We start from the raw sequence: 18,539 nt of genomic DNA, 5'->3' as shown, positions 1-18,539 counted from the left end.
CTAGGCTTGGTGTGATTTAGGTCACTCTAAAGGACTCTTTCAGGCTATCCTCAGCCTGCTTTTTGGTGATTGCTTGCCAAGCAGTGGGAATATCAGCTGGCTTTGCCCTGTAGATAACTGCAAACTGTGTGTTGAATTTTACCATGACATATTTCCAGTAATCTGAGGCTTGAATACTGGGGTCTGCTGGAATGTGCCAATCAGAGTAAATCTCACGATATTTCTTATAAGGATGCCACTGATAATTTGTCTCAAAGCATCTGAACCGATTGTCACTGAACACAGATGAGGAGCAAATATCAATTAGTAGTTTCTCACTCTGTTCCCATCGGTACATACCCAGACCTTTAGGCCTGTGGATTGAAGCACAGTGATCTGTGTGAGCCTCCCCACCAGCTTCGCAGGGTGCTTTGCAGAATGGACACTGCTGGCCACATCCGAAGACTCGTTTGAACAGCTCATCTTGTGGTTTCATCTTGAGAGTTAGGAGTCTTGTTTTAACATCTAGTTTTAGGAATTTCTCCTTCAGTGACTTTTCGATGTCTTCAATGAAGCCTGAGAGCGATTGGGCAAATGGTTCAACCTTCGCATTGCTGAGAGCCATGACGGCATCAAGTGCATCCTTAGGAATGGCCAGTTTTCCTTCAAGTTCTCTGCAAATGTTTTGAATCAAGTTCTTAACAGTGATCTCTGAAGGGGTCTTCCCCTGGGCGGTCTGAATAGCCTTGAGGATTTCTTTTGAGATCGTCTTGAGGTACTTGTCCTCCAGTTGTGACATCTTATTTCCATTTCCCAAGTGCTCCCTGATCTGGTCAGATATCCAATCCTTCACAAAGTCCTCGTATGAACGGATGTATTTCACATACTTATCAAAGTTGCATTCCAAGAGAAGCTCTTTCAGGATTGAATACTGGAAAGATGTTCTAGTGCTGAACTGTAGTGCATTTTTTCCAACCAACATTTCATCAACTATGTCTGGACCTAGAGAGGCTGCAACCCAAGACTCCACAGCAGGTTGGAGGCACAACATTGCAAATTGTTCTGCTTTCCTCTTGCACTGGTCTCGCTCATTGTACAGGTCTTTGAAATCTGCAAAGTACTTTTCTTTGAAATGCTGGAGGCACCTATGTGGATCATTATCATGTATGAAGTGATTGTGCATGTCCTGAAAACGTCTGGCAGCAATTCCACAGATATGGAGTTTAAGTGAAACTTCAAATATTTCTGTAGAGTGAAGCTTACGATTGGAGGATAGCGTGTTGTCAATCTTGTGCAGGATCTCTTGAATGTAGGTTTCATTATAGTCAGATGTTCCACAACATTTCTCTTCAACAAATGACAAGCAATTCTGAATGAGATTGTCAGCTACATCCTGGGCCATCATTTTGTAGTCATCAGAGAAAAAGCTTTTAACACTGTGCACAATCCTCCGGATGAAATTGTCAGGAGTAACAATGAAGGGCTGTTTACCCCACTCTAACAGATTGACATTGTTAATCATTTTGTTCACTGTACCTCCTCTCTGTTTCAAATTTGACCTCAGGTGATGGTATACATTACTTACAATGTTCGTTGGCTCCAATCCATGGAATGCCATCTCAGACACAGTTTCTTCCCACATCTTCTCGAAGATTTCCAAGAGCTCTGCATCAGTTTTCTTTGAACTGCTGGTTTTACATTTGTCAAGAAGCTGCAGTACTTTACTTTCCATGACATCAGTGTGGTTTTTTTTAATACTTTCCAATTTGTTCATTCCCTTACTAATGGAAACAGCCATCTGAAGTTTGCTCAGCACGGATTTCTCCAAGTCTCTTCGGAGACATTCTACACTTCTGGTAAAAACCTCACGGTATCGCTCCACAAGATAGACATGCCCCTCTGTCTGCTTGAAGTACTCTGTCAGACTGTTGATAACAACTTTTTCCCTCTGGTCAAGTTCTAGGACAGCCTTGGTTTTCAACTGACATAGAAAGTCATTGATGTCATTGTCCAAAGCAGTCTTGGTCACCTCAAAGTTCGAGATTTTGGTTTCAGCGCTGGTGAGCCATGAGTACATGTGCTTCTTGAAATCCCACTCCCATTTATTGTACTCCGTGCATAGCCGCATGTAGGCGTCTGCCACCAAGCTGTTCCTGAAGCTGAATATGAAATTTTCGTACTTCACGGCGTTCCACAGGCTCTTTGTCCACTCAAGGAAATCCTTGATGCTGTTTCCAGATGTCTTACAGTTTCCAAACACTTGGATCATGGTCTTCTTGAAATCATAGACAGCCTCACTATAGCCTGCATTGACAGGAGCCATGGGAGGATTTCCGTGCCATAGTCCAGGAATGTACCAGTTTCCTCTTTCTGGGTCATACTCCATCACGTCTGTGAACTTCTGGTTCTCCACCTTGCCCTCCATTTTGGCTGCAGCTTGTGTCATTTCATTTAGTTGTTCCAGAAGGAGCTTCCTGTCCCTCAAGTTTTTGTCATGTGCAGAGACATCAGCCACATTCTGGTGCACAAACTGACAAATTGGTTTCTTTCCCACCTCTTTCATCCTTAGAAACGCATGCACCACAATCTGGAGAATGTCTTTCATATCCGAAGAGTTTTCCATGGCGATGTTAATTATTGTGATGTCACTGAGTCCAACCACAAGCGTGGCCAACTCATTGTCATGCTCGTAGCTGTCATCAAGCTGAGCCAGTTCTGGAGACTTCAAACCCTCTGTGTCAATTATCATCAAGTAATCACAATCCATCCTACAACGGAGGTCATCACCAACTTTTATAAGCAACATGAAAGCCCCGCGAGTACATCTCCCACTACTAACAGCAAACTGTACCCCAAACATGGTGTTAAGGAGAGTGGACTTTCCAGTGCTCTGGACCCCTAGGACGGTAACCACAATGATCTTGTTTTTGGGCTTTACCAGACAATCAAGTTGCAGTAACACATCTCTCACCCAATTCAATGGTATGCTGGAGGCATCCCCATCTACAAGTTCCAAGGGAAAGCCATCTAGCAGTAGCTTGGCACACAGTTCAGGCAAATGCATCATTTGTTTTCTGCCTTCCGAATTTTTGGGCAGGGTTAATGTGGACTCATAGAGCTGGCCCATCTCTCGCACAAAGTGCTGTATTCCCAAAGAACTATTGGAAATCTGTTTGTCAAGTTCTTTGATTTCTTCTTTGTTTATAACTGAATCCTGACATTTTTCCTTGTATTGGTCTCTAAGACCTGTGAGACTTTCCCGAGACAAGTTGTCCAAATTCATCCTCATCCATTTCAGAAAGTAAGACCTTTCTTGTCTAGAAGTTGATAATGCACCAAGGAAACAGGTCATGGACTCTGACATGTCATAGCTCTGTTGCTCTTTCCTGAGGTTCAACTTTTGTGTCTCAAGGTCACTCTTGTACTTCTCAATATTCTGATCAGCATGTCTCAGTCTGCACTCCTCCTTCTCAAGTTTTGCCAGCTCCTTCCAGATATTCCCTTGCAAGGGGAGTTTGGGTGTCCTTGAACTATAATGTGTCCTTGATTTTTGAAGTGATTTCAAAAGCATTTTTCTTAGCATTCTGGCATTCCCTGTTGTCCTCATCCACATGGATGCCAAGCTCATGGGCAATGTCAGTCATCTGTTCCAGTTGCATTTTAGATGGGTCACTCTTTAGCCAGTTTGTCACCATTGAACGCAGATTTTTGACAAAGTCTGCATCATTCATTTGTTTGACTTTAAGAATGATATTGGCTTTCTTCAAGTGCAGTTCAGAGGCAACCAGCTTCAAGTCATTCATTTTGAAGTTCTTGTTTTGAGCATTGCCCACCAAGAACAACTGTGCCTTGAGATGCTGTGTTGTTAATATTGTGTGATCTGTATCCAAACTGTCATAAAAGAGAAAAAACAGCTGAAGATGTCTGACACAAGAAGGAGTACTGTGTTTCAAACGAGCGAATGTCACCTCTCAAGTTGGCCACAGTCACTGGCTCAGGAAAAATATCAATGTTTTTGTTCCCGCAAGGAAGGTACCAGCTAATTTCCACCAATCTGTCAGAGATCTTCCGTGGACTGTCCCCACAGTCCATATCATGGTGAAGGAAGGTGTCATGGTATTGCTGTGGGTTGCTGAGTAATTTGTTCAGGATTTGTGATTTGGAAAAGCCACATTTACCTAACCTGACAAATGACACCATTGGCAGAGCAGAGAGAACAATCCTCTCTTCTACAAATCCTCTAGGATCCTCCAGAGAGTGTGGTCTAAACTTCTTTACAATATCTCTCAATGCCCAGAGCATGAACATCGGCTGATTTGTATCAGAAGATGGAAGAAGCAAAGGCACTGAGAACTGACACATAGACATTTTCAAGGTCATCTCCTGCTGCAGAAAGCCATCGGAACACAGAAACAGAGCAGTCACAATATCTAAAGGGTTTACTACAATGCTTGAGCCCATGCAATCCACCAAGCTGTCCAAATCACTGTAAATATCAAAGTCAGCACTATCTAAGCACACATCAAGTTGCGAAAAGCACTTCACACTTCTGGCAGTCACATTCACCATCATTAACCTCTTTAAGAAACACCATGGCAGGGCTGACTGGGAGATGGCTGCTTCATCAGTGACGGTGTTCTCATTGATCTGCAAGACTGCGCTGAGAGAAAGCTTCTCCTTGTAGTGGTTCTCCAGCCCCAAGTCAACCAGAAGGCCCTCCAGCTTGGTCTCTGTTTGAATAGAGCACAGAGGCAGCATCAGCACTGTAGCACTTCACTTTTCATTGTCATGCACTAACCTGTGATATACAGTGAAAACAAGCTAAAACCATCAACTTGATCCAATAACATCAATGAATGATGGGCCGTCATTCATTTTGCAGGGGCTACACAAATTTCAAAATGAGGAAATAATAATGCATTAAAACTATATTTTAATTATCTAACTGCAAGCCATTTTTAAATGCTTTGTTCCAAATCGATTTAAGACTGTGAATTGATCGGGAAAAGACCATAAAGGGAAAGAAAAGATTTCTAAGTTTAGTTTTATCCAATTCTGCTCCAATGAGTTTTAATAACCTAAAAACCTATAAATCACCAATCTCAAGGTGCTTTACAGAAGCTTGAACTCCCTGTAGCTGCAAGGTGAGAGTAGCAAAGGAAATAAAAAAAACTTCTAACAGGGAGACCCCACACTCCCAATCTATATATAAAAACAAACAGACTGGAAGCTGCTAATTTTCATTGTGAATATCCAATGGAAATGAAAATGTGTGTGCATTAATGACATTATGATGGAGTTTATAAACTCAGGCGGCGCTGTAAAAATGTATCACTGATTCCATATTTGAACGTTAGGGAAAGGGGAACATGCCAACTAGGGGTGAACGATTTTGGAAAAAAATCTAATTGTGATTTTTCTCACCAATATTGCGATTGCGATGCGATATGCAATTATTTTTAAGCTCTTTATCTTCTGTTTTGTTCAACAAAGACAATAATATATTCTTTTATAGTATGACCAACACAAAATTAGATAAGTTAAACATAAACTGTTCTTTCCTGGAGCCCAGGCCTATGTTATGATGGCATTAGGTCATTGAATGAGATTGATGAATGAAATATTTTTATTTAACTATTTTAATCACATTAGTAGACCTATATTTGTTGAACTTCCAGCCTTGTAAACATTTAATGATTCTTATACGTTTCTATTTCATGATAAGATATGATCTTCTTTCGTTAGTTAACAGTTAGGTCTACATGCAGTGGCACTGACACAGCTTCTCCTTGTCCTGCGCTCTCCATGCTTGCACACGCACACACACACACACACAGACCCGCTCCTCTCCTCTGTAGGCTACTTGCACGTGAATCGGAACAAACTACTGTAGATTGTTGGAGCGCAAATAAATGCGGCCGAATGATCGTTCCGCTCGGTGTTAACTAAAAGTTAGCATCATCAACACCGCAGCACAATACACATGCATGCAAATTAACTAGTTTGTTCATATCACAACAAAGCCAATCGCTTTGAGGCAAAACTCTTTAAACAGGCAAAGTTATCAGCAGTTAGCAGCATGTATGTAGCCTAGAGCCTTAGCTGGTAAGCTACAGTAATGTTAACAGCTGGGTTTTTGGTGGTTAGCTGTACTACTTATGCATCAATTCATTCATTACCTGTGAGATGAAATGTTTGCACCGCCAACCCCCTTGGATACCGCAAATGCCCCCACTGTCACTGTACTCCAGTAAACAAAGTCCCCAGTGCACAGGTGAATGGCTGCTGTGCAGTGCAGCCTAAACAGTCGTGGAGTTTTAATCATCAGCAGGAATGAATGAATGAATGAAGTTACCAACCAGTTAGCAGCACAGGGGAATTATGAACTAGAACCAGGGACATTGCAGGTTCGAGCAAAAGGTAATGAAGAGATTTCTTTTTAACCAAAGTAGCTCTACTGATCAGACCTTTCTTGACACTGTTAGCTGGTCCTCTTGTTTACGTTTTTTGTTCCTTCAGTGGTCGGTGTGAAGAGTCGGTGTCGCGTCGGCAAGCGTGCGTTTTGGTGACGTCACATATTACAGCCTTTGCGGTTTGAAAATCGCGTTTTTTATCATATCGCGATATTATCGAAAATGCAATAAATCGTTCAGCCCTAATGCCACCAGTGAATAATGAATGCCTGATTTTACTCGGCTTAATTGATTCATTCTAGAAATGTGCACACTCTCACTTCTCAGGCATAAACAGTTCCGATCCCGATGTACTGGTGTGTGTGTGTGTGTGTGTGTACATGATATCTAAAGCTATGAGAGAATGTATGAACTATGATAGGGGGCGGGGTGGGAGGTCCTGTGTAGCCTACATACACAGATATAAAAGGCAGGGGCGCCTGCAGGAATTAATGCTATGGTACGCACACCCATCACCGCAACCCCCCGCAAAAAAAAAAACTCACTCGTGAACTATATTTGTCCGTTTTAGGTCCGTGCATTGGTCAGCAAAAAAGTAGCCTACATAGCATAACAACATCCACATGCAATAATACAACGACAATGTCTACAATGACCTATTCATTTGGACAACTTGATACAGCCCTATACAGGCTAAAGTTACCTTTAGTTTTGTTCTAGAGTAACGTGACGTCTGGCTTTAGTGCAGTCCAGAGCCATCTATGGTGCAGTCTAACGTTCTGACAAGCACACCAATTGCTTACCTTGTTCTTGCCCATCTGGAATAACTCCTAGCTTTGCTGCCTCCATCCTTTCTGTTTTTGTTGTTTAAACTTGTAATATCCATGATGAGTATTGAGTTAGTGAATTAGCTCAACACTGTGTGCTGATAACCAGATATAGATAGCCGAGTAAAAGAAACAACAAGTAGCCTATTGCGTGTCTGCGTGCGTATTCTCTCTCCTGCTCAAACAAAATGCGTGCACGTTAATTTTGATAACGTGTTCACTAACTTTACGTAATAGAAAATGGTAAATAGCCTAATGGCATGCAGCTAAAGGGATACTGTGCATAGTTGGGAAGGTATGGTAGGCCAATTTGGTGTGAATACACACACACACAAGGGAAATTTTCTGTTGTTGAGTAGCTTGATGGTACGCACAGTGCGTACGGACGTACACCTGCAGGCGCGCCTGATAAAAGGCATGCTTTTTGTTGATTGGCAGCAGAAATAGGGTTGACCTTATTACCTAGCAATTGCCGCGCAACCACAGCTATGATCTCCGGTGTCCCGGATTTTCTCAAATCAAATGTGGTAACCCTATTGTCCAGGCGCATAGTAGGCTTAATGCCCTCCGCTGGCTGCAGATAATTGCAGTTTAACAATAAACAGCAATGCTAATCAGAGGTACCTATCTAGTTTTAGATGTTTGTGGCATGCGCTTTCAAGAGCTTCCGTGTGCTACGCAATTTTCGCACAACTTGGTGGAAAGGTGTAGCACAGGCTAAGGAAAATCCAGTGTTTCCCATACATTGACTTATTTGTGGTGGCCCACCATAATATCAACATTGACCACCAGATTTTCCAGGTTGTACTAAATTGTGCTTAAAGCTGGTTAGCATCATAACCATGCTGCGCTAATTTGTTAAAAACTGTTGCATTCAAGTTAATTCTGCAAACCTACCACCACAAATAGAATTCAATTCTGTGGGAAACACTGAAATCCATTCATTTCTGGAGCTGATCTTACTCAGTATTTTCCATATCGTAGCCTATTAGCTAGCAACAACAGCGAAAGTGAAACTTAGAGTGGATGTCTCTCCGCAGAAACTCCGCTGTTACATTAGATGCACACTTAATCGTGATTCGATGCAGGAAAAAAGAAACGACTGGTAGTAACAAATAAAAGGTAAATGGACAGTACCTGTACCGATGTGTGTGTGTGTGTGTGTGTACATGATATCTAAAGCTATGAGAGAATGTATGAACTATGATGGTGAACTATGAGGTGAAGCACACACTAATCCCGGCACAGTGAGCTGCCTGCTACAACCATGGAGGTATTATATATAACTGGAGAGAGTGACTAAGTCCCGCCCCCATTCATTTCAATGGCCCATGCTAGGCTAGCTACTTCAGCCAAAAAAGCATGAAATTGACCGCAGCCATCTTTACGAAAATGGCGTTTCATGGGTGTTCGTTTCCGGCACCAGCTAGAATTAGCCTATTAGATTCCACGTTACAGACGGAGACAACGTAAGGTACAACGGTATGTCGTTGATGAAGATTGGACATTCCCTCAGAGGAAAAGAAGTTGTTCGGGAACGCGCTTCACCTCGTTATAAGCGCAAATTGAGCGTCAGCGTCAGTTCTGGCAGGCCAAGTAGTCAAGGCGTTGCTAACCGCTATGGGCGTCAGCTGATCAGCTGTCAACTCCCTTCGCACTCCCCTCGCTTCTAAATGGCTACATCCAAACAGGGCGCCTTATTTAAAGCTGCTTTAGTTATTCCTAACTGCTTGCTGCTCGCATTTATGCAACACAACTCGTTAATGCATACCAAGCTCATGCTACTGTCATTATCTAGAAACTGTGTGGTCTTACTCACCTTTCTGACGGCCATGACTTTCACCACTGTCGACGAGGATCTAACCTTACTCGAAGTCATCAACGACACCCAGCCATCACAGATTCAACCAGGCCAGGGCGAGGATGACAACAACACCGTCCGTCGAAGCTCCCGGTTGGCGAATAGAACCCCGAGTGCCATTAGCCTCGGCGACTGGCCGGTGTCCAGGATCCTGGAGACCTTGTTTCAGGCCAACATCCAGCCTCCGATCGGCGCCTCTCATGAGGATCTATTTGTCCTCCTCTGCGACTCCCAGGACATCCCACCGGCTGCCGACATCCTGCTTGGGCTTCCTCCTCCCCAAACATCCGGAAGAAAGCAAACCCAAAAAAGGAAACATATCGAGCCAGCCGGTACTGCACACAAACGGGCCGGTGGCCAAGTTCGTCCGGGTCCAAGCGCACCTCCAGCCAATGACCCAGTGATAGCAGCGCTATCTAATATCCAAGCTTCACTCCTTGACATGACGGCCAGGATTTCCACGCTGGAAAGCGACTCCATCAGACCTTCGTCTTCACCGACCGTCATTTCCGCATCAGGAGTCTCCACCGCACCTGAACTGCGTCACCTCCAGCACCAGCATCAGCGTGATGACGTCACTCCAGAGTTAATTCCCAGAAGGTCCCTGGCCACCGCTGTACCCCTAACCACTGGCTCGCCCTTCTTCCCACCGTCTTCTGCCATCCCTCATCACTTGAGGAGCCAAATATTAGCAGGTAACGATATTAATCTCGTGAAAATTCTGCTGGGCTCTGAATTGTGCGAGCGGCGTGTCGTAGACTGTGGGGACATATCAGTCGCGTTAAAGGATGGGGACCCTAGACTGATTAAGACTGACCTTTCCCGAGTTCTGCGTAGCCTTTGGGGTATACAGGGACGTAATTTGCGAAGTCTATCCGGCTCGTAGAGCCGAACTTGATAATTATCTTGCTATTATTTCCGACCTAGCTCTCTCCTATGGGGGAACATTGTTTTATGAGTACCACAAATCATTCTCCGCAAAGGCCGCAATGTTCATCCAGCGCTTCAATCAAAGACTGGACTGGTCCGCGGTCGACCTCGCGCTGATAAGTAGGCACTTCACAGGCCACCAAGTCCTGTCTTGCTCTATCAAAGTCAAAGTCAAAGTCAAAGTCAGCTTTATTGTCAATTTCTTTACATGTTCCAGACATACAAAGAGATCGAAATTACGTTTCTCACTATCCCACGGTGGAGACAAGACATATTTTACCAATTTTAAGTCCACAGACAAACATAACATTCAAGTAAACAAAAAGTAAGTAAATAAGTGGGCACATATAATGAAAAAATAAGAGCAGCAAAAAATGGTTGAAATTGTGCATAGACAGTCAATAAAATAAAATACTAGTGCAAAGTCAGGCCAATAAGAGGCTGAGGTAGTTCTGTTTGACCTAAGTAAGAAATAAAGTGGCATAGTGGTGCAAGTTATGTAAGAGCAGCAGAAGTGTTGTGTTTTCAGGACAACAACAACAAGTTGCAAAGTGTACAAGTGTGCAAGTGGAGTGGTGCAGGCGGCCATTGTGGGTCCAATGTCCATGATGTTATGTAGCTGAGGGTGGAGGGGGGAGAGGAGGGAGAGAGTTCAGCATCCTAACAGCTTGGTGTTTGAAGCTGTTGGTGAGTCTGGTAGTGCGGGAGCGCAGGCTTCTGTACCTCTTCCCAGAGGGCAGTAGATCAAACAGATTGTGAGCGGGGTGACTTGCATCACTCACAATTTTGGTCGCCTTGCGGGTGAGGTGGGTGGTGTAAATGTCCTTCAGGGAGGGGAGTGAAGCACCAATAATCCTTCCAGCTGTGTTCACTATGCGCTGCAGGGCTTTCCTGTTGTATTCAGTGCAGCTTCCGCCCCACACAGCGATACAGCTGGAGAGGATGCTCTCAATGGTGCCTCGGTAGAATGTGGTCATGATGGCTGGTGGAGCACTTGCTCGCCTGAGTTTCCGCAGGAAGTACAGGCGGCGCTGAGCTCTCTTCGCCAGTGATGCTGTGTTGGTGGTCCAGGAGAGGTCTTCACTGATGTGCACCCCCAGGAATTTGGTGCTGCTCGCTCTCTCCACCACAGCACCGTCGATGGTCAGTGGCAGGTGTTGGGTGTGACCTCTTCGGAAGTCAACAACAATCTCTTTGGTCTTGCTGACGTTCAGCAGGAGGTTGTTGTCCCTGCACCACGTGGTCAGATGGTCGACCTCCAACCTGTATTGAGTCTCGTCGCCCTTGGTGATGAGACCCACCAGAGTTGTGTCGTCAGCAAATTTCACTATGTGATTGTTGCTGTAGGTTGCAGTGCAGTCATGCGTCAGCAGGGTGAAGAGCAGCGGACTGAGCACGCAGCCTTGGGGGGCCCCTGTGCTCAGTGTGATGCTGCTTGAGGTATTGTTGCCAACACGTACTACTTGAGGCCTCTGACAGAGGAAGTCCAGTAGCCAGTTGCAGAGGTAGGTACTGAGTCCTAGTTTGTCAAGTTTGCAGATGAGTTGTTGTGGTATTATGGTGTTGAATGCAGAACTGAAGTCTATAAACAGCAATCTCACATATGAGTCTCTTTTTTCCAGGTGGGTGAGGGCTGGGTGGAGGGCAGAGCAGATTGCATCCTCTGTAGACCGTTTGGCTCGGTATGCAAACTGGAAGGGGTCCAGGGTGGGGGGGAGAATGGATTTGATATGTGACATGACAAGCCGCTCAAAGCACTTCATGATGATGGGTGTCAGTGCCACAGGGCGGTAGTCATTGAAGCAGGATGGAGCAGTTTTCTTCGGCACAGGTATGATGGTGGCAGCTTTGAAACAAGATGGGACGATGGCTTGCTTCAGGGAAGAGTTAAAGATGTCTGTGAAGACATCCTTAAGCTCCCCTGCGCAGTCCTTCAGCGCACGACCAGGGATGTTGTCTGGACCTGTTGCCTTACGGGTGTTGATAGCAGCAAGTGTCCTCTTCACGCTGTCGGCAGAGAGGCACAGGGGCTGCTCATGTAGAGGGGGATGGGTCTTCTGTGGGCAGGTGCTGTTTTGTGCTTCAAAGCGAGCAAAGAAGCGGTTCAGGTTGTTGAGCAGAGGGATGTTGCTCTCGCAGCTCTGTGGCGCGGGCTTGTAGTCCGTGAGGGCCTGAATGCCCTGCCATAGGCTTTGTGCGTTCCTGCTGTCTTTGAAGTGGGTGGTTATCTTGTGAGTGTATTCCTTTTTTGCTTCCTTGATGCCACGGGACAGGTTGGCTCTCGCTGTTCTCATGCCAGCTTCATCCCCAGCTCTGTAGGCTTTGTCTCTGGCCCTCAGCAGCCTGAGGACATCCCCTGTCAGCCATGGCTTCCAGTTAGCCCGAGTGATGATGTCTTTTGTGTGGGTCACATCATCGATGCACTTGGTGATGTAAGAGGTTACAGTGTCTGTATACTCCTCTATGTCTGTCTGGTTGTTGTAAGTGGCTGCCTGCTTAAACATTTCCCAGTCTGTTGTGTCAAAGCAGTCTTGAAGAGCATCGGAGGCTCCCTCAGGCCACACTTTTACCTGCTTACGAACCGGTTTGTTCACTTTTACCCTTTGTCTGTATGCGGGCATTAGCATAACAGTGATATGGTCTGAAAGTCCAATGTGGGGGAGGGGGGTGGCTTTGTATGCTCCTTTGTGTGTAGTGTAGACCAGGTCCAGGATGTTATCTCCTCTTGTTGGAAAATCAACATGCTGGTGTAGCTTTGGAAGTACAGTTTTAAGGTTAGCATGGTTAAAATCTCCAGTGAAGATGGTGAAACCGTCTGGGTGTGCCGTCTGTTGTTCACTGACAGCCTGGTACAGTTCACTAAGAGCCGCGTTCTTATCGTTGTTGTTGTTGGTAGGCGGGATGTATACTGCGACTAGCAGAATCGCAGTAATTTCCCTTGGCAGGTAAAAAGGACGGCACTTTATGATCATAAACTCTGCCAGTGGTGAGCAGTGTTTGCATACTACTACAGTGTCCCGGCACCATTCGTCACGGATGTAAACACAGATTCCTCCTCCTCGTGATTTACCTCCCTTTACAATGGCCCGGTCTGCTCGATAGCATGCTAGCTGCTCCAGTTGTACAGCAGAGTCCGGAATGTTGTCATTTAACCAAGTCTCAGTGAAGACAAGCACACAGCAGTTACTTACTGTCCGGTTCGTTGATCGATCTCAGCAGTCGTATGTGATCCATTTTGTTGTCCAGTGATCGTACATTTGCCAGGAGAATGGATGGTATGGCTGGGTGAGTTGGGCTGGCCGCTAGCCTGGCCCGGACGCCTCCGCGCTTGCCCCTCTTCTGCTTCCTCGCACACCGCTTCCGACGCTTTCTTTCCGGGGGAGGAGTAGCAGGCGAGTCCGGTGTTGTTGCAGGCCGGAGTAGTCCGAGTTCCTTTAGCGTCTCTGTTGCAAAGTCCAGAACGCTGCAAAACTTGCTTTTGCAGATGTCAATTAAAAACTGTCTGCTGTACTTGTAGTACGACGTAGTAAGACGAGACGAACACGTAAAACTTTCGGACAAACACTTTTTAAACGAACAAAACACCGTACGGTTGGGACAGAGAGAGGTCGCTGCGTGTGTACGCGCCGCCATCTTGTAACTATCTGTGGCTCTCTTGCGCACTCCTCTTCTCTGTGTCCAAAAACTGCCTCTCGCCCTTCCCATCCTGGCCCGAGCCGCAATCCTGGCTCCCAGGTGAATAGCACTCCTCTCTGTTTCAATTTTAATGAGAATGTTTGCAGGATGTATAACTGTAAATATCTTCACGTCTGTAGCTACTGCGGGGATGCCCACCCCAAGTCGGTGTGTCCGAGGAGAACTCGCTTCATGAAAGAGCGAAAGAAATAAAACCATCAACGCCTGTCAACGTCCCTAAGCTGAGTCGGGCATTGAAAAAGCATCCTAACCGCTGTTTCGTGGATTATTTATTGACTGGTCTTGTTCAAGGTTCTTTGCTGGTCTGTTGCATTTCCCTGCCGTGTCATTCAGCTCTAAAAACCTGTTGTCTGCGTCAAAGGAGCCTGAGATAGTGGATGCCTTGTTGGAGAAGGAAGTCAAAAAAGGTTTTATGATCGGACCGTACGAGGAATCTCCTTTCCCAGTTTGTAGGATAAACCCCATAGGGATCGCCACTCGGAAATATTCAGGAAAAAAACGATTGATCATTGACCTTTCGGCTCCCCATAACAATTCAGCTGATAGCATCAATAGCCTCATTCCTTTAGCCCCTTTCTCCCTATTCTATAGCACCGTCGACGATGCTATTAAGTTCATCAAAAAGGCAGGACGAGGAGCTTGGCTTGCTAAGGCGGATATTTCAGACGCTTTTAAAGTGATGCCATTGCATCCTTCTCAGTGGCATCTGTTTGGCGTTAAATGGAGAGGCAAAACCTATTTCTCGGTTAGACTCACTTTTGGCTGTCGTAGTAGTCCAAAAATTTTCGATACCTTATCCGAAGCCTTGTGCTGGATTCTCCTCAATAATGAAAAATTACAGTTCGTACTTCATCTTTTAGATGATTTTCTTCTGGTAGACTTCCCATCAGCCATGTCAGATTTTTCCATCTCGGCACTCAAGCGAACTTTTTCGGATTTGGGTGTTCCTCTCTCAGAGGAGAAGACCCTAGGTCCCGTTAAAGGAGAAGTTCGGTGTGAAATTGACCTTAGCTGTACTGAAAGATGTTGCCGAGTACTTACATGTGTCCAATAGGCACCTTCGCTCACCCCCTAGCATTCCGAATTACGCCGTTTTTAGCCAAGTAGCTGTGGGGGGCATAGCGTAGCCTATGCAGCTAAATCACTATTTTTACACAATTAAAAGGGTTCCAAGACCCTCAGAAGTCTACCAATGCAGTGTGGAGTTACTTGGAACCTTTTTAATGGTGTAAAAATAGCGATTTAGTTGCATAGGCTACGCTATGCCCCCACAGCTACTCGGCTAAAAACGGCGTAATTTGGAATGCTAGGGGGTGAGCGAAGGTGCCTATTGGACACATGTGAGTACTCGGCAACATCTTTCAGTACAGCTAAGGTCAATTTCACACCGAACTTCTCCTTTAAGGTTCTAGAGTTTCTGGGCATCACCCTGAATTCCGACCTAATGCAAGCCTCGCTTCCCCTCGAGAAATTATCCCGCATAAGACAGGTTATGCATGCAGCTCAAGATTCAAAGTCATTCTCCAAAAGGGAACTGCTCTCTCTTCTAGGCCATCTTAATTTCGCGATGAGAGTTATTCCTCAAGGCAGGTCATTCATATCCAGGCTTCTTGACCTATCCAAATCGGTTAAAGATCTCAATGACGTTGTTTCTTTAGACGCAGGATGTAGATCAGAGCTAAAATTTTGGTCTTTGCTCTTGGATAATTGGAATGGCATTTCTTTCTTTCATAATGATTTTCTGGAATCATCTCCAGCGCTCCATCTGTATACCAGGGGCGTCACTAGACCTTATTCACTGGGGCACGTGCCTTAGTAAAAGTCTCCAGTGCCCCAGTAAAATTCTAGCGCGGCTCTAGCTGGAAACGGCATTCATGAGCGCATCTCCGTGCCTGCTTTACTCATGGCTCGAGCCTGTCACTTACCAGCCAATAAAAAAAAAACAAGGAATAAAGAAAGGGGCCATAATAGCCAATCAGGAAATAGCATCTCTGTAGCTGGGTAAGATTGAACGCAACAACCAATGAAAATCGTTCACATGATTCTTCCGAGTGTTTCGTTGTACTGCACACACATACACTGTGGAATCGGCTGGAGCTCATTACATCACTTTGAGCACAGAGTAAGTCTTCCCCTAAAATTCACAACTTGTTTGACAGAAAAAATGACAAGTTGATCGCTGTTAGAGAGTGTTGCACATAACTAGCATCTGTTTTTCAATGCTTAGCGTCATTGTAGCCTTAGCAACAGTTTACCAGCTTGTGCTCTCTCACTCACCATGCGTAGGCTGAATGCACACATGCGGACAATTAACAACGATTTATACTATACTGTAGAAAGAGTCCTGTAAAAGTAGCCTATACTGTTTGTTAAGCTGTCCTACTGTAAAACTAAACATAGCCTTCTGATAAACTATATAGAGATGGACATCATAAAATTCTTCCTGAACAGAGGCAGAGGGAGAGGAACAGTGAGGAGGATGAGGGAGGTATGATCATTTTGCCCACATTAACGGTAACATTAACATTTATGCTGGTAATAGCCAGTGCTGTGATTTGATCAATGATTTAATGGCAAACTCAAATAAGTTTGCTGCATTTGCAAATGTAGCCTATAATAATACACAGAATCAGATAGCCATCTGTGTAAATTATTATAGGCTACATTTGCAAATGATCACCAAAAGTCAGTATGAAGGCTTTAGTAGGCTATTTAAGCTACAAAGAACTGCAGTATTGCCAGGATGTCTATAGGACCCTTGCCTGGGAGGGAAGTATATCTCAATTTTGACTAAAAATAAGCTTCCCTTGTGTTAGTAGGAAAGCCTATTAAATTAATGCAGTGAGTATAGGCCTTATGCCTATGTGTTTGGATGTTGCTGGATAGTGGCTGCTACAACAAGAGAGAGTGCTGGAGGAGGAGAAGGAGGAGAAGAAGGTCGAAGAGAATGAGAAGAGAGGGGAGAATTTATTTATTTCATATTGCGCGCACAGTTATTTATTTAATTTTTTTTATGTATTGGGAGTTGGGGGCCTGTGCCCCAGCAAAGCTCTAGGTCTAGAATCGCCCCTGCTGTATACGGATGCTGCGCCCTCCGTAGGGTTTGGGGGGGTCTTCAATAACGAATGGTTTGCAAGCGATTGGCCGAAAGAATTAGTCAACTTGCCTGCCAATGAATCCTCAACAGCCCTACTAGAGCTGTATCCTATTGTTGTAGCTTGCATTCTCTGGGGTAAACATTGGGCTAGGAAACAAATTCTGTTTTTCTGCGACAACGAGGCAACTGTTAACATCATTAACAAGATGCACTCATCTATTCCAATCATTAATAGATTCATGAGACGTCTTACATGGCTGTCAATTTTGGGCAATTATACCTTTCGCGCAGCTCATATCCCTGGTCTAAATAATCAAGTGGCCGATTCTCTCTCTCGATTTAATTTACAGAAATTCCATCGCCTGTGTCCAGAAGCAGCCCAGTCAAGCCTGGAATGCCCCCCGTTCAGCCAAACCATTTTAGATTAAATGATCCGCTGCAATCTTATGTGCGCGCTGCTGCGCAGTACATGCGTGGAGGTCTGTCTAAATCTACATTAAAAGCGTACGACTCAGCTTGGTCTTATTTCACCACATTTTGTGCTACTTTATCTGTACCCGCTCTGCCTGTGAATATATCCTGTGTTAGTGCATTTATAGTCCATTGCTTTGAGTCTCGAAAAATGCAGCCTTCCTCCATCAAAAGTACTGTCGCTGGCATCCAATTCCATCTACGCTGCCTGGATCCATCCGTTACCAGCATTCTGGAAAACCCATCCATACGCCTCCTGCTGAACGGCCTCAAAAAGGAGTCACCTCGAGGCAATGATAAACGTCTCCCTTTCACATTACCTTTAGTTAATACAATTATATCACGTTTGAGGGAAGGGTGTTTTGGGCCTTACACAGATCAAATGTTAGAGACAGTCATTCTCACAGCTTTCTTTGGGTTCCTACGGGGTGGCGAAATCTCTTCACGCACGTGTTTCTTTGACCCAAATCACGATCTCACCATTTCTGATGTTTCGATTAATGATCACCATTTCACCTTGTTTCTCAAACACTCCAAATCAGATAGAAATAGTGACGGTGTAGTTGTTTATATATCAGAGTCTAATACTGTCTTTTGTCCTCTATCATCCATGCTGACCTACTTGAGGAGCCGTCCTCGTGCTGGTCCGCAGGAGCCGCTGTTTGTCACTCAGGAGGGGAAACCAATGTCCAGAGCCTGGTTTGCATCTCATCTACGCCTCCTCTGCCAATTCTGCGGACTGCCTCCAGACCGCTATACAGCCCATTCCCTGTGCATAGGGGCCGCAACTACTGCGGCGGCATCTGCTCCTGTTTCAACCCTAAAAGCCATGGGCCGATGGACGTCTACTGCATACGAACGTTACCTTCGTCCTGACGTTCGCGCCATTCTTGACGCTCAGAAAGCTATGAGCTCTGCTCCCTGATCTGCTTCTTGCCCTATGTGCTCTGCTCCCTGCTCTGTTCCTGACCTATGTGCTCTGCTCCCCTGTGCTTAAAGGCTACTTAAATTCCATCATCTTGTGTTGATTGGTCACAAGAGGATTGCCAGGTATGGTCTGTTTGGGGGGAATAGTTAGCTCGCTCAGTGTTAAACTGTGTGAGCGCCCCCTAATGCTGCTGCTGTCCCCAGGCTCACTGCTCTTTCATGGTGCTCATGAAAGGTCTGGGGACCCCTCTGAACAGAGCCATACCGCCAAATTTAATTGGTAATATATTCAATAAAATTGCCTAAAGAATTTGTATTGCCTGTGTTGTTCTTGACTT

The 18,539-nt window shown here is 45.1% G+C and overlaps 1 pseudogene; it reads right to left on the bottom strand.

Annotated features, from left to right (window-relative positions):
- LOC143127878 (up-regulator of cell proliferation-like) lies at positions 1-4,737 on the bottom strand (annotated as a pseudogene).
- Positions 4,738-18,539: the final 13,802 nt, after the last annotated feature.

This window comes from Alosa pseudoharengus, unplaced genomic scaffold (genome assembly GCF_046254945.1).
Source record: "Alosa pseudoharengus isolate Yale_2024_CS ecotype anadromous, Long Island Sound unplaced genomic scaffold, YU_APseudo_1.1 YU_APseudo_1.1_scf_17, whole genome shotgun sequence".
NCBI lineage: Eukaryota > Metazoa > Chordata > Actinopteri > Clupeiformes > Clupeidae > Alosa > Alosa pseudoharengus.
The sequence above is the reverse complement of the archived record's forward strand: the minus strand, read 5'-3'. Positions and strand labels throughout refer to the sequence as shown.